This window comes from Chinchilla lanigera, unplaced genomic scaffold, assembly GCF_000276665.1.
Source record: "Chinchilla lanigera isolate Chin_1 unplaced genomic scaffold, ChiLan1.0 scaffold00023, whole genome shotgun sequence".
NCBI classification, from domain to species: Eukaryota; Metazoa; Chordata; class Mammalia; order Rodentia; family Chinchillidae; genus Chinchilla; species Chinchilla lanigera.
This window is the reverse complement of record NW_004955424.1, coordinates 27,045,164-27,057,772: the sequence shown is the minus strand read 5'-3', so window position 1 is coordinate 27,057,772 and position 12,609 is coordinate 27,045,164.

Here is a 12,609-nt window from a genome sequence, read left to right as displayed (position 1 = left end):
TTAACACAGTATTCCTATCAAATATTCTTAGCAGTTATTTAGTTCATAAAATATAACTTATTTACTCATTAATTCTAGCAAGCAATGTAGATCCCAAGGTTGAGAGTAAAATATTGGCGCTACATTATAGAAATGACTAGTGTAGATGTGACAGTGTTTTTAAAATGTTTTGGCTGCAGTCCATAATAATTAATACATTTCATATTTTCACCATGTAAAGACGATCATTGGGGAAAGATTAATGATTCATTTCTGGAAAAAATTCTTTATGCTAATTCTGCATTGTCGGAATCAAAATATATGACCCTTAAAGTAATCCTGATTATTCAGAAATAAGACATTCCTTTTCAATATTCTTAGTGATTTGTATAATCAGCCTCAATGATTTTTGTTTCAGTCTTTTTGTGATTTATGTGAACAGAAAAACATCCACATTTTTATTTCCCTGAATGTCAAGTACCGTTCAAAGCTTAGAGCAAACCTCAGCAGGAATTTGCCAACATGTAGACAAAATTTTATACCCATTATCAGTTTTCTGGCCAGACAATATTCATTAAGTTTGTAATAGATGTATAGGTTTGAGGATTATCATCTCCTTTATACCTACTCATTATTTAGTTTAGAAAGCAGTTTGGGCTAGATGGTAACATTTGCAATCTGTGTAACCTTACCAAACAGATAACAGATTTGTATTACTTCAAAATCTATGTTGCCTACCCCAACTTTTTTTTTTTTTTTTGGTATAGCAAGCATGAGTATCTTTTCCTTTAAGCAATTTTTAATCATTTCAGCTATAGTTTTCATTTTATTCTTCTTGAAGTGTTAGACACTGTGTTAAACGAAGTAAGGTGAGGTGATGCAAAAACATAGTAAACCAAAGGAAGCGACTTGGACACTGGTGCAATGTTAAACCCAAAGGGTGTGTTTGGGAGCTGGAAGAAGATGAGAAGCGGAGACAGTGACAGCTTCTCATCTCTGGAAGTGCATCATCCAGCATTTTATTCAATTCCCAAGTTCTTTACCATCGGCTTTGACATCTAAAGTGGGAAGTGGGACTTTTTCTAAAATCTTAATACTCTGTTTCCAGCCTTGTCATTAGGATCCACAATTTTCTTAGATTGTGAGTGCTCCAGAATTGTAACTAAAACTCTCAGAGAGAGCTGAAACAAAATCTCACCCTCCACACTTCAGTTCTGGCAAGTTCTTTTCCTCAAAAGTGAGAAATTCCAGCACATCTCATTGGAGAGACCTTCTGAGATCTCTTGTTTATAAGATGCTTGTTTATAAGAGAAGATGACACTCAGAGAAAAGTGGTGATCCCAGCAGGACAAGCCAGCAGGAAGTTAGAAATATGGTAGTTCACAGGCATCTGCATCCACAGTCCAGAAGGCAGTGTGCACCGCACTTAGAGGTGACTGTGCATCCTAGAGTTGAAGATCATGGAAATTTTGCCTCCTCTCAAATTCCGGTGATTGTACGGTCAGCGATTCACTTGTTGGGAATTAGAAAATCAGATTTAAAACCTGGGCTGTTGTAATGTCAATATGTTAATGAGAATTTCAGAAGTACATGCTCATGCTCATTATAAAATAAAATTTTATAGCAAGCTCTTCTATAGCAAGCTCAAGCTTATTTTAAAAAGATGACTATTTCAGTTCGTCTCTACCACCTTCTTGCTTTTATTCATATGCCTACTAATTTTTTAAATCTTTTATCAGAAGTATTTTAAATAATGTGTTTGATTTTTATTTTTTGTTCCATTGACTTCAGGTGTGTCACCTAACTACCCACACTGTGAGACGTGGGCTTGAGCATTTCTGTATGCTTGCATCTCTCCTCCCCAACCCCAGATCCTGCTGTTTATCTGCTCAACCACTGTTTGTAGATTGCCAAAGTTTATAACATTTACATCCTGAGTGGAGTCTTTAAGTCTCTTGTGTTTGTCTATATTGATTCTGGGAAGCAAGAAGAAATAAACATAACTTATAAGATTATGGCATTGCTTAATATTATTCACTTAGAACTCAACTGTGCCGATAAAAGAGAAGTAATCTGTGTTCTTTTAGCAGGGCTACTTGAAGTAAAATATTTCAAATTCTAAGTCAATACTTTTCTTTCTCCAGCTCCATAAATTTTTTATAACCATGCTTTACATTTCATCATGAACTTTTACATAGCATTTAATTTCTCCTGGAATTTCTAGTTTCCTTTGATTTTTGTTATTGACGCCAGAAACATGCACCTTCTTCATTATGGACTGACCAAGCCCCACAGTTACTTTAACCAGCTGTGTAGTGTCTGCCATCCTCCAGGCCTCCTGTTCCATGGTCTCTTCACAGAATAACAGCACTCACTTCCTTACAGCTTTACTTATAGCTCCTTTGTGTGCTGAATATTATTTTTATCTGTCCTGTCAATGTAATCTCATATGCCATTGATCTTCAAGAAAATATCCTCAATATGTGGCTTATTTATATCCTATACTGTTGTGTACCTTTACCATTATTTGAATGGGTGTTAGAGAGGGAGGTGGAAAAACAGTTTGCTAAAAAAAAAAAAAAAAAAAAAAAAAGAAAAAAAAAAGAAAAACAGTTTGCTATAAATTGGAGCCCTCCAAGTTCCTTGTATTTTGGGAAGATGTTGATATCAAAAATCTAAAGAAAATACACATGTGGACTGCCCCAGACTTTAGTTTAGGTAAAAATAATTTAAAGTTTATGTGAGTTGTTTTAAAGTTTTGATATTAGTATATTTTTGAGATATAACTGTTTTGAGTTGGAAGTATGCTTCCTGTGTATTTAATCCCATAATTTACTGAGAATTATGAAAGTACATGAAATTAATAGCATTTAAATATTGCACATTTTACACTGGCCTCATGCTGGTATCATTGTCCTAAGTACTGTGAAGGGAACCTTATTTCACCATCAAACGAGACAATGTCTACAATCTCAGTTGCCTTAAGACCAAATGCAGTTCCTATAAAGTCATAGGGCAATTCACATGCACCATGTGAGCTTCCTGGATTCACAGAATGAGGAGCTGAGTGAGAAGATGAAGTTTATGTTTGGGAGCAAGAAATCAAAGAAAGATGGCTTCAAGAGCTACTAGATTAGGAATATTCTATGTTCTTAGAAAAGCTTTCTTTCTAATGCAAAAATCCCATGTGGTCTTGAAAAAGCTGAAATGACTATTTATGAACCTTGGGCAGGGATTGCTCAGGGGACAGGGACAACAGAGGGAAGAGGAGGTTGGAAGTAAACACCCACCAGTGTTGTTGAAGTGACTCATTGTATCATGTGTGTCTTTGTTGGCCTGGTGGGAAGAGAGAGCCAAGTGTCTCTGCAGATAGAGATACTATGCATGCCCTGCAGACCCTGGAGTCTTGACATGTTCACTAAGTACACACTGTGGGCCGACCCGAGCCAGATGAACAGAATATAAAATCCAAGTGCCATGTCTGTGTTCTGAGGAGGTTTGGTGGGTGGGTGAGGGTGAGAAGACCGAGTGCAGATAGCATCAGTCTCTGTGTAATGGGTAAAACCCAAATGAATCTGAGATGTGCACTGAGAATCTGAGATGTGAAAATCACAAACCAGTGAAACCCCCCACATGCATGTGCATTCTGTCCAGATTTGAGACACTGGCAAAGTCCCCTTCTGTGGAAAATACTGACCCCCTGGAGTGTCCTGTTGGAATCAGTGCACCTCTGCCGAACTGGTGCCAAGCATTTCCCTCTTTTCTAAAGTAGACTTCTATGTTTATCATAAGGAAAATCACGGGAGAAAGAAAATGGAAGAGTGCTAATAAGCACCAAAATCCAACCTCTCTGAAATCCACAATCCAGATACTGGAAAATAACAGCTTGTGGAAGAAAAACAGGGAAACAGATTTTCAGGAGCCAGGAAGGAACCTACAGGAAAAATTAGAATCGACAGAGAAGTTGGAAAGATAGTCTGCAGTGCAGGGGAAAGAAGGAGCTGGCTCTCTCCTGGCTGTACAGCTCACTGGAAAGGAAGCTGGGCTCCCTGGGAGCAAGGCCAGTGCCCAGGATGGTACCCAGGAGGAAGGGGCAGCAGAGCCCAGGGCCTCAGTGAACTACAGAAACAGTGCAGGATTTTGCTCCTTCCAGACAGCAGGAAACAAAGGGCAGGACTTTAAGTTATACTATAAATCTACAGTGATAAAAACAGCATGTTATTGGCAAAGAAACAAACATGTACATCAATGAAACAGAATAGAGGAGGCAGAGACAATTCCAAGCACATTCACTTATCTGATCTTTGACTAAGTGGCCAAAAACTTATGTTGGAGGGAAGATAACCTCTTTAACAAAGCTGCTCGAAAAATTAATTGTCCATAGGCAGAAGAATGAATCTAGACCCATCTCTCACCAGGTAGTAACCTAAAATCAAAATGGATAAAAGATCTAAATATCAAAATGGAAACAATCTGTTGGAAGATTGTCTTGGTTACTTTTCTCTGATTGCTGAGACAAAATACCCAATGCCCAAAATAAAGGAAAGAAAGGTTTATTTAGCTTACAGTTTGTGCAGGTTTCAGTCCATACTTGGCTGGCTCCAAGGCAGAGTGGCACATGGCAGAGGGCAAACGTTCGTGGCAGCAGAAAACAGCAAAGCAACAAGAGCAAAAGGGAGGAGTGGCAAAGAAGAACAAGTCTTTTTCTCTCCCTTATATTGTAAGCAGGCTTCCCCCACCCAGAGGGCAGGTAACACTCACATAATGTCCACTCCCTCCTCTTGCACAGGCTCAGAAGGAATACAAAGTAAGTACCCTGGCTCCCTGCTGAGTCACATAGTTAACCTTCTCAAATTGACACAATAAACAACATTCCAGAAGGGTAAGGGCGTGTCCTTCTTATCCCAAGATGCAGACCTGCTGAGTCACTTAGCCAAAACTCTAGACTCCCCAAGCTGACTCAATGTATCAACTATAACAAAGATAAAATTGCTAAAACTCTTGAAGACCTAGGTGTAGTGGAGAACTGGACCCCAGTTGCACAAGAGGTAGCACGAAGAGTCAATAAATGACACTGTCAAATTGAAAATCTTCCGCACAACAAAGAAAACAACTGACAGAGGGAAGCTATCACATACAGAATGGGAAAATATTTTTGCCATTTACTCCTCAGACACAGGACTAATATCTAGAAGGAGCAAGAACTCAAAAAAATCAGACCCTCCAAAGTAAAAGACCCAGTCAAAAAACGGCAACCGAAATGAAGACACTTCTCAGAAGAAATAAACAGTAAGTAATTGAAAAAATGCCGAACATCTCTGGCCTTTAGAAAAATGCAAACTAAAACAAGAATGAGATTCTACCTCACTCTAGAAAGAATGGCTACCATCAACAAATCACATGACAACAAATGCTGGAAGGGGGAATCCTCCTTCATTATTGATGAAAATGTAAATTAGTATACCCATTATGGAAATCAGTATGGAGAGTCCCCAAAAAATTAAAACAAGAAATTCCATTTGAGTCAGCTGTACTTCTGAGTATTTTTCCCAAAGAGCTAAAGTCATAATTACTTAGACTGACAAGGCTAATTATGGTTAGTAATGGTTAATACCACTCTAAGAGGGACACAGAGATATGTTCTTTAAGAAAATGACATGTCAATTTGTGATTATCAGCAAGGTTATGTTTTCTTTGGGGTTGCAGGTTTTACAACTTGAAATTTAAAATACATATTATTATGTATTTTCATTTAATTGCCCAAGAAACATTTATTGACTACCTACCTTTTTTCAGGGTTGGGTATCATAGGAATATGAGGTGAATCAGACATATGCTATCCCTCTTGAAGTAGAACAGTAAGGTAGATTGATCTTGTATGGGATTATAAAAAATAAAGCAGAAAATAATAAAATCATAAAAGAAATGCAGGTAGGTGAAGTTTTTCCATAGAATCTGAATTTTTTCTTTTTTAAGGGAAGTACTGATGAACTTGAATGGGAAAAGTCTAGCTTTGGGTCAGAATGCCTGGTTTTAAGTATGTGGCTCTGGACAGGTGTCTTAACCTTTCCCTCCAGTTTTACTGTCTCTAAAAGGAGGAAATAGTACTTTTCCTGTTCTTAGAGCATGGTTACTAGAAGGCTTGTAACAGACAATAGATATAGTTTTATCTACATGGTTTATGTGAAATAGATATAATTGCTTTCAGTGAACAGCCGAGCATTTGTTCTTTAAAACAAAGGATTAATTTATCCTCTCCTAATTCCAGTGAGGGGTACAGTGGATCAGTCCAAGGAATAGTGACATGGATTCAACTTAAATTATTAGTACAAAGACAGACAAGGTAACAAAGAGCCTCTTTATGGCACCTCCATCAAAGGTAGCTCTCTTTCTGGTGTGGTGAGAGCCAGGTACTTTGACTTTGATGCTGACTGCTTTTGCAGGTCCACGCTGTGAGGCAGTTTGCCCAGGTTTACTTTCCCACAGACTGATGTTTGTGTGTTGTTTTGTTTTCCTTGATCCTCTCCCCTTCTTCCCTAGTGTCTACTGTTTGATGGATGTAGCTGGTACTGCAGATTGCAAGTGTGCTACAGTGGGAGAAAGAAGCATCTGAAACAGTGGTTTCAGGTGAGCCCTGTAACATTATAATTATCTGAGGAGCTTACAGATACAAGATGACTAGGAACATTCCCGGAGTTTCTAAAACCTTGCCAGGTGGAACTTACATATTGCAAACCACCTGTGCATTTGTTCGTTAATCTTGGAGTGCACAAGAACTTTGGGGAAACATGAGGAACTACAGGCTCTGGGGACTCATTCAATCCCAGATATGCTGAACCAACAGACACATAGTAGGACCTAAATACATTTTCTAATTGTGAAGCAGGTGAGCTAGGAGAATTGCTGTAGTTTGTAGTATCTGAGAAACAGCTACCATCACTATAGTAGTTACTATATGGAGACTTCATACAAATTATAGAGGCTACTAAAGAAAGACATTTTCCAATTCATGGGAACTTATTTCTTTATTTCTTTTCAGTTTTTCAAATTTCTTTGATCAAGGCACTGTGTTAGGGCTACAAAGGATACAAAAGATGAATGAAATGCAAATATAATATTTACTAATAACGGGGCTGAACACCCATCTACAGTTCATAGCATACAAAAGGATTTACATCTAAGGTTGGTTTATGAAGTGAAGATCATAATTAGTCAAAATTACATTTTAAAAAGTAGTAATGAGGATAACTCTTTGGAGACCAACAGGCTGCCTTCAGAACCCTGAGGACAGGATGTTTCCTGTAACTTTGGGAAAGGGTGCTGCCTTTTCAATTGGATCTTGGGTGTGGTGGGTTTGAGTTGTCCTTCGGCACTGGAATCACATTTGGTTTGCAGGACTAGGGGAATTCATGGCTCCCAACCTGGGTTTACTCAGGCGGTCCTCTTGCAGTAGGACTGAGCTCCAGGTGAAGCAGGGAGGTCACCCGTAGTATTTAAATACGGCTCCCTTGCTCATGCTGTCATTCTCTTACTGTTTTATTGTTTATCTAAGTTTTCCTAAGATCAATGGGTGTCTGGCAATTCATGACCTTGTTTTATAATGTGAAAGATGATGAGATGCCAATACAGATAAACACAGGGTACCCTAAAGGAAACTTCAACCAATTTCAAAACTAAAAATTACCAAGGAAAGGAAACCTTCCAGACTTTAATAGTATTTATTTATGAGGAACAAGGTAAAATTCCAAGAGTAAAGTTGTTTTGAGATATTAACTGGAGAAGTAGAAAGGCATACCACAAGATTTAGAAAAGGTAAGTAAATAATGTATGAATTAAAGATTAATGTACTTCTCTTTAAAAGGTTTGGCATGAAAGCCAGACACAGAATAGTCATGTCAGCCATAGCCTTGCTTTGAGTTCATGAATGTACCACAGTAAACCACACCTGTGGAGACCATCAGGCCTCAGCCGGGCACAGGGTTTGTGGAGCTGATGACACTCAGACCCTGTTCCAATCAGAACCCGGGCGCCTCTGGTGGGGTCTCTACACCTGAAAAACTCCTTTTGTTTTTGTATTCTCTGTGTTTGTACTGAAACGCAAACAGAGAGCTGCACCCAACCAAATAGATGATCCCTCGCAGGAACCTTTGATCAGGCTGTCCAGTCCTCCAGCACTGACTCCATGGCCGTGGTGCTCCTAGTCATCACATTTCTCCTAAAATAACCAAGAACTATTAAAAGTGAGAGGTAAAATGTATATCATAATTGTCTAAATAAGGCTGACATTTAAAACTCATTTTAAAATTTTGAACATACATATTTCAGCTTTATGTATATATATATGTGTATATGTGTGTGTTATGTAAACAACTGTAACATTGAAAGTTTTTGTCTTGTTGCCAATGGGTAGAATTGTTATTGTTCCCCACACAGGTCCAGAGCTACACAAAGGTAAAGTTAAGAGTAATGTGAATTCCTTAACAGTGTGAAATTTTCTTCAACCTAGGTCTCCAGCTGCTGTAATATAGTACTCATTTGTGAGCTTTTCCTGAATTGCACATTGACACCTGAAGAGAAGCCATAACAGTTATGTGACAATCTATCACAGTCTTTCTATCTTTAGGGGATGTTCGTTAAGGGAATTAAGTTTCCTTTTCTCTTCCTAAAATTCTTTGTTTTTCATATTCTCCTCATCTCTGAAGCTGTGTCCATCCTGGCCTAGGCAGACACAACCCACAAACCTTCATACCATTCAGGCACAGTTGCATTTGGCTTTGAGGATGAAGGAAAGAGATATACATATGCCTAAATGATGTTCACCATGAGAATGAAAGTTCAGGGATCAGTGTAGTCAGGACAGGGCTATTGTATTTTTAATGCATTTGTATGCCTGTATGTGTGTATGTGTGTGAGAGAGAGAAAGACAGAGACAGAGAGAGAGAGAGATACTGGGCTGTCTAAGGAGTTCTTGGTGGGAGATATAACAAATGTTGTTGAGCACCCTGAGAGTAGGGATTCTATCTCATTCATCATGTATTTGTAGTACTCAACTCCTTGCTTGGCATTTAGTACAAACTTGATGGACATTAAGTAAGTGAATGGATGAAGCACATTCCTGAAAAAAGCTCTGGAAAGTGTTGCTTTCCTCCCTTTTCTCCTACAGTCATGAGCTATTGACATTTCAGATCTATATAGAACATAGCTTCAAACCACAGTAGGTCTAAAGGTTCTATTCTATAACTCAGTTACTGCAGAAGATCTGATCCAGGGGCAGCCCAGCTTAAGAATCCCAAAGAATCCTAAAGGGCCTCTTTATATCCATTGAGCTGCTATATATATATCAGAAACAGAAAGAAAGCAGTGGGTGGAGGTTGTCTCTCCCTTTCTGAATCCAGCTCATGCCACTGCCTTCCCCGGGTTGCTTCTTGAACCTCTCAAGCAATGGAATCTCAACAAGCTGAATATGGACTGGATGGAGATAGTAAACCAAGCACCTGGTAAGGAGCAGGACTAGAATCGCATCTTTTCTCTGCCATGCATTAGCTGTATGATTTAACTTCTTGAGACTTCAGATTCCTTGTCTGTTAAATTAGGGGATTTGTACCAGATCTTTGAGTTTACACCTATTCTAAAATTATGTGGTTTTATTTCAATAAGATAATTGGGCAAAATATTTTCTAAATTTTGCATGCAATGATGAATTTAGGAAAGTACCACTATGGACTCTTTAGTGAGTAGACAGCAGGTTAAATAGGTATTTCCAATGCTTACGCTGTTGCATCAGTAACATTTGTTTATCTGTCATTGAAAACAAAAATCTACAGGAAAACCATTTACTTATTACTGTCCACATGCTGGACCACTATCCAGGGTCTCACTGTTAGGTGAGACATGGAGTTTCAAAATGAAGCAGCCAGAGTGCCCAGTCTTGAACTCAGGTCAGCTTGAGAACAGATCTAACAGAACGTGGTTCTATGGGCTCTGAATGTTTCTAAAATACAAGGAGAGGCACAAAGAACAAAGAGCTTCATGCTGGGGAAAAGGGGTGACAGCATCAAGGAAGGTCCAGGAGAGATCTCTGTGGGAAGTACTAGGATCTTGAAATTCTGTGCTGTGGTCTTGAAGTTCCTTACTGGTGCAAGAGTTTTTGGGGAATAGCTTTTGATAATTGTACTCTTTCAAGCAAAGCCCTCTGGTGACAGTGTTTGGAGCTGGTACAGAGGAGGAGCTAGTGAGTGGGAGATTGTGCTGTAGGCCGGCTGCATTTTGATTCATGTGTTTTTCTATGGCAGTGGATGGTTTAGGTTTCCACTGGTGCATATTTTCCTGCAGTGGGCCTAGGGGAGGAGCAGAGCTTTAGAGATGGATTTACAAGCACCCTGCTCAAGCTTTTAGATTACTTGTCCCATTAGTGGTAATGAGAATGGTAAGGACAGAGGAGGGAAGAGGCCAGAGAAGCTTGGTATGCAAATGATTTCATGGACAGAGGCGGGGCTCTGAGGGGAGAATGTCCTCTCTAACAAGGAATCATTTTATCCAGGAAACAAGGTACTGAGTCTGCATATAACCAGTTCTCATGAAATGCTTATCAACAAACAGTTACAAATACCTACCGTGTAATAGGGACTGTTGTAAGCACTTAGTATTTCTGGAATAACATCAAAATGCCAAAGAATAATCAAATAATCTATGTATTTGATTTTTATGAGATAAAAAATAAAATATTAATTAGACTCTAACCACACATTATACAAACACTTTCCTCTGTGCATATGTCATTTGTCAGTGTCATTCAACTGGATGATAGCTTTTGTCTTTGAAAGATATTTACTTGTCATGTGAAAGATGAAATAGAGAGGTCTTGGCTGTGTCTGCTGGACACTCTTCAGTGGAGTTTCTCTACTGTTTCTGTCTCACTCATGTGGGAATCACCTACTGGGGAACTGGAGGACAAAGGGAACATCCCTAAATGTAAAGGTAACAAAACCCCTCCTCACTGTCTAAGCCCAGTTGGGATAAGGTGAGAGAGGGTGATAAACTTAGTAGGTATTCTGATCATTTCTGGAACAGAAGGAGTCAAAAACAAACATGGAGGCCCTTGATTTGAAAGGTTGGGAAAGGAAGAGGAGCACATAGAGAGATATGTCATATTGTTCATTTTGCAGTTATTTTACTAAGGATGCAGTGTTCTTAGTAACCGACACTTGAAAATTATTTTTGAGTATTCTACTTTTTTGGTCAGAGGAAAATAAAAAAAGTCATTGATCCCATCATTTGCCACCTGATGTTTAATTGACCATTTGAAAACAACCTTCAGTAAAGGTAAAAATGCCCTATTTTGTGTCAGGGAAAATTGTCTTCTCAGATATCACACAGATCAAAATGTCCCAGTTATGTGCTGACATTCTTTAGATCAATCCAACTCTTCCTTTTGGACAGGCCCTTTGCCTTTCAAAGTCCTCAGAACATTTGGATAGGACCCATTGGAACAACAAACCCAATCTGAAAATAACCAAAGCAATTTTTAGAAATATTTTGGGGAAAGAATTTCAAAATAAGATGATAGGAAATTAGCAATTATTGTTATATTACATATTGTTATCTTAAATGAAGTTGCTCAGATTACCAGATGTAAGAAAGCATTTGTTTTCTTTTCTCTTTAGGATAAAAAAAAAATTTTGGGAAAAGATAGGAGTGATCTAGAAAATAAGAAATGGAGGAAAGGAAATCTATTTAGTTCATAACAATCTCAAGCAATGGATGCTTTTCTGGACAAGAAAGGAAGTGCTTCGTTGTGAAAATGGCCATACTCCCAAAAGTGTTATACGGATTCAATGCAATCCCAATCAAAATACCATTAGTATACTTCACAGATCTAGAAAAACATTCCTAAAATTCATCTGGAACCAGAAGAGATCCAGATAGCAAAAGCAATTCTGGGTAACAAAGGCAAGGCAGGAGGCATCACAATCCCTGACGTGAAATTATACTGCAAAGGTACTGTAATAAAATCAGCATGGCACTGGCAAACAAACAGAACTGAGGATCAATAGAACATGCTAGAAGATGCAGGCACATCAAACACAGCCAACCACCTTATCTTTGACAAAGGAACCAAACATGTTTACTGGAAGAAAGATAGCTTCTTTAATAAATGGTGCTGGAAAAACTGACTTTCCACATGCCAAAGACTGAAACTAGACCCATGTCTATCACCATGCACCAAACTAAAGTGAAAATGGATTAAAGGTCTAAATATTAAAACTGAAACACTAAATCTACCTGAAGAGAAAATAGGTAGAAATCTTGAAGACATAGGGTAAGCAGAGAGTTCATGAACAAAATCCAAACTGTACAGGAAATACTTAAAAGAATCAACAACTGGGATCTCATCTTATTGAAAAAATTTTGCACTTCAAAAGAAATCACCTATAGAGAAAACCCATGAATTGGGAAAAAATTTCATCCACCTGTCCCTCAGGCAAAGGACTCCTGCCTAGAACATATAAAGAATTAAAAAAAATCAGGCCACCAAAATTCAAAGACTCAATCCAGAGTGTTCCAGGAGCGGCTAGACACCTGGGCTCCAGTCTGTGCTCGCCCACACCGCCACGGTTCCCAGCTGAAACG